This window comes from Schistocerca cancellata, chromosome 8 (genome assembly GCF_023864275.1).
Source record: "Schistocerca cancellata isolate TAMUIC-IGC-003103 chromosome 8, iqSchCanc2.1, whole genome shotgun sequence".
Classification (NCBI taxonomy): domain Eukaryota; kingdom Metazoa; phylum Arthropoda; class Insecta; order Orthoptera; family Acrididae; genus Schistocerca; species Schistocerca cancellata.
In genome coordinates this window covers 518,018,292-518,030,394 of record NC_064633.1, presented here as the reverse complement: position 1 = coordinate 518,030,394, position 12,103 = coordinate 518,018,292, and positions in this window count along the sequence as shown.

The window sequence follows — 12,103 nt, the reverse complement described above, 5'->3', positions numbered from 1 at the left end:
CGGCATGCGTCTCTGCACTATGCCCCTTTTTCTTATCCACCCTTTCCTCTTTAATTACTTCTCGATGCGATTCGTCGACTATTCGTACGAACCTTTTACCATAAGTCACATCACTCCTCCCTTGCCCCTGCCTCTCTGCACAGTTGCCATCCCTACCGACAAACAACGCCTTCTCTGACTCTTCCTTCATCAATTCGTCACTCTGACCGCGAATTGTACTTATTTCATTCACGTGAGCCTTCACATCCGACCGATATTCTTTTCCTACTTCGTTTCCCTTAATAATTCCTCCCTGCTCTCTCTCCTCTGTTTGTATCCCTGCATTATACTTCGCAAAGTTTCGTTTATGTAACTGCTCTTCAGGCGAACGACGCACTATCCTACTATAGTACTGCCTACTCCGATCTTCCCTATATTTGGGCCATTTCTTTCTTTCCGCGCGCGTTAGGCCCTTGACCTGCGCGGTATTTAGTTTTCCTGATTTTGATAATGCATCCTGTTTCCCTGATAGTGTCCTCTCCCTCGCTGAGAGTTACCTTCTTGACCTCTTCCTCTCATCATGTTAATTTGCGGTTCATTCCTACCACCTTTTACTATTCCATTCTGATTTCTGAAACCTCGAAACTCTCTAGTTTCACGCCACCTATCTTCATTCTCGATTTTTTCTAAAAATTCATCGAATGTTCGATGAGTGCCTCCTACATAACGCTTTGAATCGTCAGGTAGCTTTTTCCACAACTCCCACACTATCTCCGATTCTGATCTACGATCTTTAAGATACTCCAAACGCTTGAACCATCCTTCACAGTATTCTTTCATGAGCCCACGCCCATGTTCTGGCATTCTGGCGACAACGAATTCTCTCCACAACCTATCTCTCTGTTGTGTGCTCCAGAATTCCTCAAGGAACTTTTCTTTGAAGTCTGTAAACTTCAAATTGTCGATATCCAAATTCAATCCCCAACGTTTAGCATAACCTGCTAAAGCGTCTATTACTAAATTAATTTTTTCTTTATCCGACATGTCAGTTGGTAAGACACGTTCACAATTTTTTATAAAATCCATTGGATGCCATCCACCTTGTTTCTTTTGAGGATCGTATTTTTCCTCCCTACTCAGTATTTCCGATTTTTGCATTACCAATGGGATACCACTACAGTTAAGAAACGTCTGATTCTGAACTTGCTGACTTAATAATTTTATCTCATTACGCAGTGTATTTTCCTGCTCCTGCACACATGCATCAAAACTCAACATGGTATTGCGCAGTGTTTCAATATCAGCTGCCGTTTCTTTAACAATCTCTTTCTTTAGAACTGGTACTATCACCTGTAATTTACTTTCAATTATCGGTTCTAATTTTTCACTAACCAAAGGTTCCACTGATTTCTCTATTCTCTGAATTTCGGTATCAAATCTTTTCTCTATTTCTGTGACTTTTCTCTGAACATTTGTTATTTCAGCCCTAATGCTATTTACTGATTTGTTTACCTCTGTGATACGTTGGCTTTGCGTATTAAAATATCTAAATTGGCTTTTATTTTACCAGATAGGTTTTCATCCAATTGGGATATATGACTAGCCATTTCTGCTTTCAAACTAGCATTCCCTTCTTGAATTTGCGCCATCATCCTATTTAACAAACTTGTTAATTCCATATCCTCTCCCTTGTGACTTGCATCCACAGATACATTGGGTTCACTTTTCACTACCTTTGGTTTCACTTCCCGTTCCTCCTGTCTTATGGGTGTGGATTCATCTATAAGATTTTCCAACCCTACAACAGTATCTATGGTCCCTAATTCTGGGTCTGACCTTGTAATGTTTTCGTCTTGCTTGTTACTATTCGACTCCATCTTATGCTGCTGTATTTCGTGCCTAATAGAAATGTTTATTAAACCAAGTATTACTTGTTTAACTCCTACTATTGGACTTTCTTTTGCTGCTTTGCAGGTTGTCGTCTTGAACTTACCAATTGTGGTATATTTGTCTACAACAGAATTTTAAATTTAAAATTTTCTTGAAACTACAAGTTTATATAAAACACTTTTATTGCAGCCATTATTCTACAAACTTGGTTAGTCCTGTCACGGTTGCCACATGCGACCGAACCGCTGAATCTTTCCATCAGTAAATGGGGTATGTTCTCCACTGACTCGGTTGTTTTAACCCCCTCCACTGACGGAATGACCCACTTCCCAATTCCGTATGTATAAAACCAATACGGACTTCTAGCTGTCACGCCTTTGCGCTTACTACTACGTATTTTAACTGTAAATAGCTCAGTCCCAATGGTAAGAGGCAGTAGTGAATTCACGTAGTTAATATTTGAATCCAGCACAGCTGCCACAAGCTCAGCTCACTTTTACTCCACTCCTACCCTCGCCATTGCACCACATTAACTAGGTGCTACGTGGACCTTGCTAAATTCACTTGCGTATACATTTTTGACCGTTACTCGCCAGTATTTACCTAATGATTAGTACACTCCTAACCGGACTATTTCCCTAAGAGCTGTGATGATTGAACGGGTTCGATCCACATCCTACAGTGCCCTACAGTTCACACGGTAACACTGCCTACCTGACCCACTTAACTTGGTAGTGAGCTTATGTATCCAATCACCACTGCTAGCAGCAGTGGATAATCCTATCAGCACGACGAGAGCAGCAGACTTACCGTCGAATCCTCCTGAAAATACTTATAACTACGGTCGCCAGCTCTGAAGGAGCAAAAGAATAAATCAATTTTTGGGCTCGTTTCAAAGTGAAATGGATTGAGTTGAATTTAAACTTAATTCTGAATAGTACTATTTCTGATCATTCTAGATGATTCTACAAAGCAAATACTCTCTCAATTTCTGTGAGTTGGCTTGGTAATTACTACCAAGACAGGTTATGCAACTTCGGTTAACAAAATTCTATCCTTCAACTTATTTAATGATTTTGGATATTACTCTTTGGACCATTGATACAGAATCAGTTAAGTGACTTTACTTGAAAGGTTGCTCAGAAAAATTTAAGTAACTGTAAATAGGCGACTCATTCTGGTGTGACCATTGCTCTTTTCAACATTCTTATACGCTAAAGTATTCTACAACCAAAAGAATTGTAAATGAAAGAGGCGATGGTGGCCTCAATCTGATTTCACTATACTATGTTTGAGGTTACTACACTTTACAATGAACAACATGCGTCGTAATTTTACTCATTACTATATTCTGTCCTCTGCACTTGCATAAAAGAAAACTGGTGTTCTCCTTTTACATGTATACAAAGTTCGACTTAACAATTGCAAGCAGTCTTGCCTTGGGTAGACGTGTCGGTGCTGGTGGTGAGATGCATGTGGCTAACGCAGCTCTTCACGCCTCATGCCCTTAATGGCGGCTGGAACTATGAGCTGTAGCACTCGTATAAGCTACTGCACGTCCGCCATAAAATCTGGGCACAGGAACTCTTACAATCAGCCCCAGTGGCATAAAGGCGGCTTCAACAACCATTCGTCGCGTTTTACTCCAAAAACGGCGACGATATTCGCCTCTTCGCTGTTGCACAATCACTTTTGCATGAGCACAGTTACGCACGTCCGATCACGTCAACACTCCCCAGGCCATTCCATTGTTCAGTCCCTGTGTCTCCAGCTACCCCTAGCTACGCTCGTATCACCAAGAGTGGGGGCGTTCCCCTACCACCTTTTTACCGAAATCATTTAGTATTTATGAATATTTATATTTACTACCCTGGAGTCCATACCAGTCATAATAATTTACTACTAGCGTTTTACAACATTAAATTATACAGTAATAACTAATAATTACCAAGAAAAAGAATACATTTGACTCTGAGAGCTTAGTGCATTGTCTGACAGCGCTAATTCCCAGTTTCGCCAATAGATGGCATCAGGGTGCACTCCCTGGCAGTCTCACACAAGCGCGCCCGTTTCCGACGCGCGGGCTCCAAATTACTGTCAGCCCACCATCATTTCAGTTCCGTTACAAGTAATTCAATACGTAAAGGGAAATCAAAATCTAACAGTTAGGGGGGACTAAAATGCGGTTGTAAGGGAAGGATGAGAAGAAAGGGTTCCGGGAAGCCCGCCCGGTTAGCCGTGCTGTCTGATACACTTCTTTCCGCGTGGGAAGGCATGCCGGTCCTCGTCAGGAACATCGAGCCAAATTCTGTCCAACTAGCGTGTCAGACCGTCAAAATCCCAAGCCGATAGGGGGATCCTGCCTGTAATGCTCCTAATGTTCTCATTTGTGGCGGTATCCGGCAACGTTTCTGGACAAAGTAGGGTTTGGCAAGCACGAAGATATGCAGTAGGAACTCTCGCCGTGTGCGGGTGGACATTATGTTGCTAAAATGTAACCCCAGTGTGGCTTGCCATGAAGAGCAAGGAAACGGTGCGTAAAATGTCGTCGGCATACCACTGTGCTGAAAGGGTGTTGTGGTGACAACGAAACGGGTTCTTCTGTGAATTGAAATGCCACCACAGGGCATCACTCCTGGTTGTAAGTTCGTATGGCGGGCGACAGTGCTCTTGGTATCCGACCACTGTCCGACGCATTTACAGACACGTCTTCGAATGAGAATCTCATTGATTGGAGTAGAACGGTCTTCAGTGATGAGGCACCCTTCGGACTGAGCCCCGATGACTGGCGAAGATGCATGTGGAGAAGCCCCGGACAGCGGTGTGATACCTGCCTGACTGTCTACGAAAAATCGTTTCATTTCGTGGTGCCGGCTCGCATCAAAAATGGCTCTGAGCACTATGGGACTTAACATCTGTGGTCATCAGTCCCCTAGAACTTAGAACTACTTAAACCTAACTAACCTAAGGACATCACACACATCCATGCCCGAGGCAGGATTCGAACCTGCGACCGGAGCAGCCGCGCGGTTCCGGACTGAGCGCCGAGAACCGCTAGTCCACCGCGGCCGGCCGGCTCGCATCGATCAACCGATCGATATATCGCGGTAGCGGGACACTACCTTTGGTGGTTCTGCACACGACGAGCTTTGGTCAGCACAAAGGATGACAGCTGGAATCGGCGGGCCGAATTTAAAGTAGTACTTCCACGGTGTGAGGCCGGATTACCTCCACTGTCTGGAGCTGGCAGTAAACGGCTTTTGCACAGCCCAGACCTTAGACCGCGAAGAGAGTGTCTGTGGTTGGCTGTGGTGGCGATGGGACTCTGGAAATTTGCCTGTGCCGAGCGTGTGCAGATTTTGAGTGCCATTTCGCTACCAATTCATCAAATATTTTGTTTAGTTTCTTTCTGTGCATTCTGCGCACTGTTCTGTTAAAGTCGCAGTGCTGTGACTAGTTTCTCCGTCCTGGAAAGTCTGCTGTGTTTGCTATTTATGGTTGTTCGCTCCGAAACAACTGAAGTCTACTTTGATGGAACCAACTCTGTTTCATTACAAAATGGTTCAAATGGCTCTGAGCACTATGGGACTTATCTTCTGAGGTCATTAGTCCCCTAGAACTTAGAACTACTTAAACATAACTAACCTAAGGACATCACAGACATCCGTGCCCGAGGCAGGATTCGAACCTGCAACCGTAGCGGTTGCGCGGTTGCATATTCCATACTGTAGCGCCTAGAACCGTCCGGTCACTCCGACCGGCTGTTTCATTACAGACGTTAGTCGCCACTGTTTGTGAAATGTGTGGTAGTTGCGTGGTCTACGTTACAGGTAGCAGTGGAGGTACATTAATCAGAACTGCCTGTTTAAATTGGTCATATTTCGAGTGGCTTACCTTGGACCATGTTGAGGGCTCAACTGTGTTTTGTTCTTCCTTTGAAATACAGTGAAGTCTAAATTAATCAGAATGCCTTTCACTGTAATTATTTTAGTTGAGCAAAGACATTTTAGTGGGGTTAGTTTAATTTAATCAATGCCTTTTCATTGCAATCATTTCTGTTGAGCATTTGTAAAACATAATATTACTTATAATCCGTCTTGATTGCAATTTTTTTTTATTCATATGACCGGTTTCGGTTCATTCAGAACCATCTTCAGATCTATAACAATAATGATACTAATTTACAATTTTCCGGAAGCAAATCTTTTTCATCCTATTTAATCAACATCAAATGTACCAGAACGTACCTGATATTTCAGTTACAGGAGTAACCCGTCCAAATTCAGCAAATTTCACATGCTGCGTCACATAAAATTGGTTGGCAGAGTGCACGTCATTTATATTAATTATAACACTATTACCGACAGGTGGCGTCTGGTGCATTTGTTACATTCCATTTGCGCAGACTATATTCAGTAGATTTTTTTAATTAAAAATACTTAATTAAAATACGTAGACGTCAAGGTTAAAATCTGCACTTATCAAAATTTAAAAAACTGTAAAATTATCATTTTTATACGATCTAAAAAACATAGGGCGATCTGTATATCTATCGTGCTGGTGTGGACTTGTTTTCCTCTACGGTCTGCTTCCGTGGCTCCCGCCATTTCGGTGTTGTGCTGCGGTCCGCCCAGTCGTCTGACGTCCATCGCCGCGGGCAAGAGGGCCGCGCAGGAGGGCCCCGTCAACGACGCCAGGCGCTGCACGCGTCTTCCGGCTTCTTCACCGCGCACCATCTCTCATCCCTCGGCCTGGATCTCCACACGCAACAGTTGTCATCTTAGTAGGTCGTCATAAATGCTAAAATAGGCGTTATGATTGAATTCGCTTTGCTCGTTGAGGATTAAATCCGGATCTTTACTTTTGTGGGTGTATATTTCAAATTCTTCCAAAATGTTAAGAAACCGTCCCTTATGAGCTCTATGCAGGATGTCTAAATTGTGTTCAATGTTCGTGACTGAGTGCTTTGACGCAGCCATATGCGCTCCAAAAGCTGCTTTGTTTTGAGAGTAGGTGTGCTCCCTCAATCTCGTTTCAAAGTTCCTACCAGTCTGCCCTATATATTGTTTACAGCAGTCATTACATTTGATCTTATATACACCTGAATCCTGAAATTTATTCCTACTATTATATATTCTGTGCCGGAGCTTCAATTTTAACGTGTTATTTGTTCGGAACCCTATTTTAACGTCGGATTTACGAAAGAATCTTTCAATTTTATCTGTAATTCTTCCATTGTAAGTGAGAGCCACATATTTTTTCTTGTTGTTCCTCTTAACTGCGACTTGACTTCCTTCTATTTGTTTCATTTGCCTCTTCTTTATCTTTCTATAAATATTCATCACCTGCTTACACGTATATCCGTTCGCTACGAACACTTGTTTTAAAATACTTAGCTCCTTTTCTACTTCCTGTTGGCTTAGTGGCAATCTGAGTAGCCTGTATACCATCGAAGTGAAATATGCCCATTTGTATCGTGGTGGGTGACAAGAGCGCTCATTGATAACTAAATCTGTACACGTAGGTTTTCTGAATATGCTGAATTCATGCTTCCCATCTTTCTTTATTAGTGTTAAATCTAAGTAATCTATACTGTTGTCTTCTTCAAATACCATGATGAATCTAATTTTCGGGTGTTGAGAGCTCATTTTTTGTGCTAAGTTTTCGATATCATTTTTATCTCTTTTTGTATAATAAAATGGAGTCGTCAACATATCTCCTGTAATATACAATTTTCTCAGCGATATTAGGACTTTCATCAAAGAATTTGTTTTCTAAATGATTTACAAAAATGTCAGCCAGCATCCCAGCTAAACTGTTCCCCATTGCCAGCCCGTCTTTCTGTTGATAAATTTAACCATTGAAAGTAAAGTAACTGAACGACAAGACTTGTTCCAACATTTCCACTAGTTCAATCACTTCCCCCAGTGCCAATTTACCATGAGTGAGGAGATTGTTCTTAATGATCTCAATCGTTTCTTTTACGGGAATGTTTGTGTACAGATTGGTGATATCCAATGAAGCTAGTGACGCATTCTGAGGTATAAGTACGTCTTTAATTTGCTCGGCAAACCTTGACATATACGTATTTTAATTAAGTATTTTTTTAATTAAAAAAATCTACTGAATATAGTATGAGCAAATGAAATGTAACAAATGTACCAGACGCCACCTGTCGGTAATAGTGTTATAATTAATATAAATGACGTGCACTCTGCCAACCAATTTTATGTGACGCAGCATGTGAAATTTGCTGAATTTGGACGGGTTACTCCTGTAACTGAAATATCAGGTACGTTCTGGTACATTTGATGTTGATTAAATAGGATGAAAAAGATTTGCTTCCGGAAAATAGTAAATTAGTATCATTATTGTTACAGATCTGAAGATGGTTCTGAATGAACCGAAACCGGTCATATGAATAAAAAAAAAATTGCAATCAAGACGAATAATAAGTAATATTATAAAATCACTGATTGTTGTTATCCCATCAGACATTATGTCTGTTTTTGCAAACATTTGTAAAACCTCTTAGTGGCGTGAGTCTAATTTAGTCATAGTACTTTATCTCTGTAATCATTTTACCTAAATATTTGTAAAACATTTTGATGGGGTTGTTAGTTGACCTGCTCTGAGATATTCTATATTAAATTCTGCTAAAATAAGAATGTACCGTTCGACTGTAGTTGTTAGGGGCAGCCTAGTAAACAAAGTTCGACATCTGAGATTCGGTTACTTAGCTATTTGAAACAGTGGAATCCACGTTAGTAAGAGCTGCCCGATTCGTTACTTACGGCTAGTGTCTTCTGCAAACGATGTTAGAAGTCAGCGAGTTTGAATTTTCTTTCATTTCAAAATAGTGTGTAATGACTGTCCTGCTGCAAAATTAGTACAAATAACTGTTTATCAATTAATTTTGAGGGCACGTAAACCTAATTGGTTTTCTCATTCCTGTCATCGGAGTGATACCCAGTTCTTAAGTGATTTGTTGCTTATCAGCGTATTCGCTGATTATGTAGATGTTTGTTTGTTTACTTATGTTTGGCTCTTAAATGGTAATATAATGAAAATTGTGCCTCCGTTTGTGAAGTAGTGCACTATTACTACACTCCTGGAAATGGAAAAAAGAACACATTGACACCGGTGTGTCAGACCCACCATACTTGCTCCGGACACTGCGAGAGGGCTGTACAAGCAATGATCACACGCACGGCACAGCGGACACACCAGGGACCGCGGTGTTGGCCGTCGAATGGCGCTAGCTGCGCAGCATTTGTGCACCGCCGCCGTCAGTGTCAGCCAGTTTGCCGTGGCATACGGAGCTCCATCGCAGTCTTTAACACTGGTAGCATGCCGCGACAGCGTGGACGTGAACCGTATGTGCAGTTGACGGACTTTGAGCGAGGGCGTACAGTGGGCATGCGGGAGGCCGGGTGGACGTACCGCCGAATTGCTCAACACGTGGGGCGTGAGGTCTCCACAGTACATCGATGTTGTCGCCAGTGGTCGGCGGAAGGTGCACGTGCCCTTCGACCTGGGACCGGACCGCAGCGACGCACGGATGCACGCCAAGACCGTAGGATCCTACGCAGTGCCGTAGGGGACCGCACCGCCACTTCCCAGCAAATTAGGGACACTGTTGCTCCTGGGGTATCGGCGAGGACCATTCGCAACCGTCTCCATGAAGCTGGGCTACGGTCCCGCACACCGTTAGGCCGTCTTCCGCTCACGCCCCAACATCGTGCAGCTCGCCTCCAGTGGTGTCGCGACAGGCGTGAATGGAGGGACGAATGGAGACGTGTCGTCTTCAGCGATGAGAGTCGCTTCTGCTCCCTGCCGCCGTTGGATAAGCAGCTGCAGCAGCAAGTCGTATACTCCTAGCTCACTCATTTGTTACATAGTTTAATTCTTAATTTCTTTGCGTGTTTTTTGTACTTGCATTGTTTAATTCATAAATTTCGGGCGTATTATAGTATTTGAGAGTTGTAGCATCACGTTTTAGTACTCGAATAGTGTTAAATCGCGTAGTCTCCTTCCGCCGCCGAGCAGTGTGTCAGCAGTGCACAAGTGGCAGCATTACTGCATTTACTAGGCAATCTTGTATTTTAATAACCGCTTCAATTTTGTGTCGTTTTGTTTGCGCTCTCTGTAGATTAGTTCAGACGTTCTTTGCACAAGCTTTTAGCATGGATAGGGACTGCAACTGCTGTGTTCGGATGCAGGCTGAGTTGGCATCCCTTCGCTCCCAGCTTCAGGTAGTGTTGGCTTCGGTCACACAGCTTGAGGCTGTTGCCAATGGGCATCACTGTGGGGGTCCGGATGGGGGTTTGTCGGGGACGGCCAGCTCGTCCCACGCATCCCCCGATCGGACTACGACTGTGGTTGCCCGGGATACTGCCCGCATTGAGGCTGATCCCTCACCTGTGGTAGAGTGGGAGGTCGTCTCAAGGTGTGGCAGGGGGCGAAAGACATTCCGGAGGGCTGAACGGAAGGCCTCTCCAGTTTGTCTGACGAACCGGTTTCAGGCTCTGTCTCAGGCTGATACTGATCTTCAGCCTGACATGGCTGCTTGTCCTGTTCAAGAGGTTGCCCCTCAGTCTGCAAGATCCGGGCAGTCGCAGAGGGTGGGCTTACTGGTAGTTGGGAGCTCCAACGTCAGGCGCGTAATGGGGCCCCTTAGGGATATGGCAGCAAGGGAGGGGAAGAAAACCAAAGTGCACTCCGTGTGCATACCGGGGGGAGTCATTCCAGATGTGGAAAGGGTCCTTCCGGATGCCATGAAGGGTACAGGGTGCACCCATCTGCAGGTGGTCGCTCATGTCGGCACCAATGATGTGTGTCGCTATGGATCGGAGGAAATCCTCTCTGGCTTCCGGCGGCTATCTGATTTGGTGAAGACTGCCAGTCTCGCTAGCGAGATGAAAGCAGAGCTCACCATCTGCAGCATCGTCGACAGGACTGACTGCGGACCTTTGGTACAGAGCCGAGTGGAGGGTCTGAATCAGAGGCTGAGACGGTTCTGCGACCATGTGGGCTGCAGATTCCTCGACTTGCGCCATAGGGTGGTGGGGTTTCGGGTTCCGCTGGATAGGTCAGGAGTCCACTACACGCAACAAGCGGCTACACGGGTAGCAGGGGTTGTGTGGCGTGGGCTGGGCGGTTTTTTAGGTTAGATGGCATCGGGCAAGTGCAGAAAGGGCAACAGCCTCAACGGGTGCGGGGCAAAGTCAGGACATGCGGGGACCAAGCAGCAATCGGCATTGTAATTGTAAACTGTCGAAGCTGCGTTGGTAAAGTACCGGAACTTCAAGCGCTGATAGAAAGCACCGAAGCTGAAATCGTTATAGGTACAGAAAGCTGGCTGAAGCCAGAGATAAATTCTGCCGAAATTTTTACAAAGGCACAGACGGTGTTTAGAAAGGATAGATTGCATGCAACCGGTGGTGGAGTGTTCGTCGCTGTTAGTAGTAGTTTATCCTGTAGTGAAGTAGAAGTGGATAGTTCCTGTGAATTATTATGGGTGGAGGTTACACTCAACAACCGAGCTAGGTTAATAATTGGCTCCTTTTACCGACCCCCCGACTCAGCAGCATTAGTGGCAGAACAACTGAGAGAAAATTTGGAATACATTTCACATAAATTTTCTCAGCATGTTATGGTCTTAGGTGGAGATTTCAATTTACCAGATATAGACTGGGACACTCAGATGTTTAGGACGGGTGGTAGGGACAGAGCATCGAGTGACATTATACTGAGTGCACTATCCGAAAATTACCTCGAGCAATTAAACAGAGAACCGACTCGTGGAGATAACATCTTGGACCTACTGATAACAAACAGACCCGAACTTTTCGACTCTGTAAGTGCAGAACAGGGAATCAGTGATCATAAGGCCGTTGCAGCATCCCTGAATATGGAAGTTAATAGGAATATAAAAAAAGGGAGGAAGGTTTATCAGTTTAGCAAGAGTAATAGAAGGCAGATTTCAGACTACCTAACAGATCAAAACGAAAATTTCTGTTCAGATACTGACAATGTTGAGTGTTTATGGAAAAAGTTCAAGGCAATCGTAAAATGCGTTTTAGACAGGTACGTGCCGAGCAAAACTGTGAGGGACGGGAAAAACCCACCGTGGTACAACAAAAAAGTTAGGAAACTACTGCGAAAGCAAAGAGAGCTTCACTCCAAGTTTAAACGCAGCCAAAACCTCTCAGACAAACAGAAGCTAAACGAT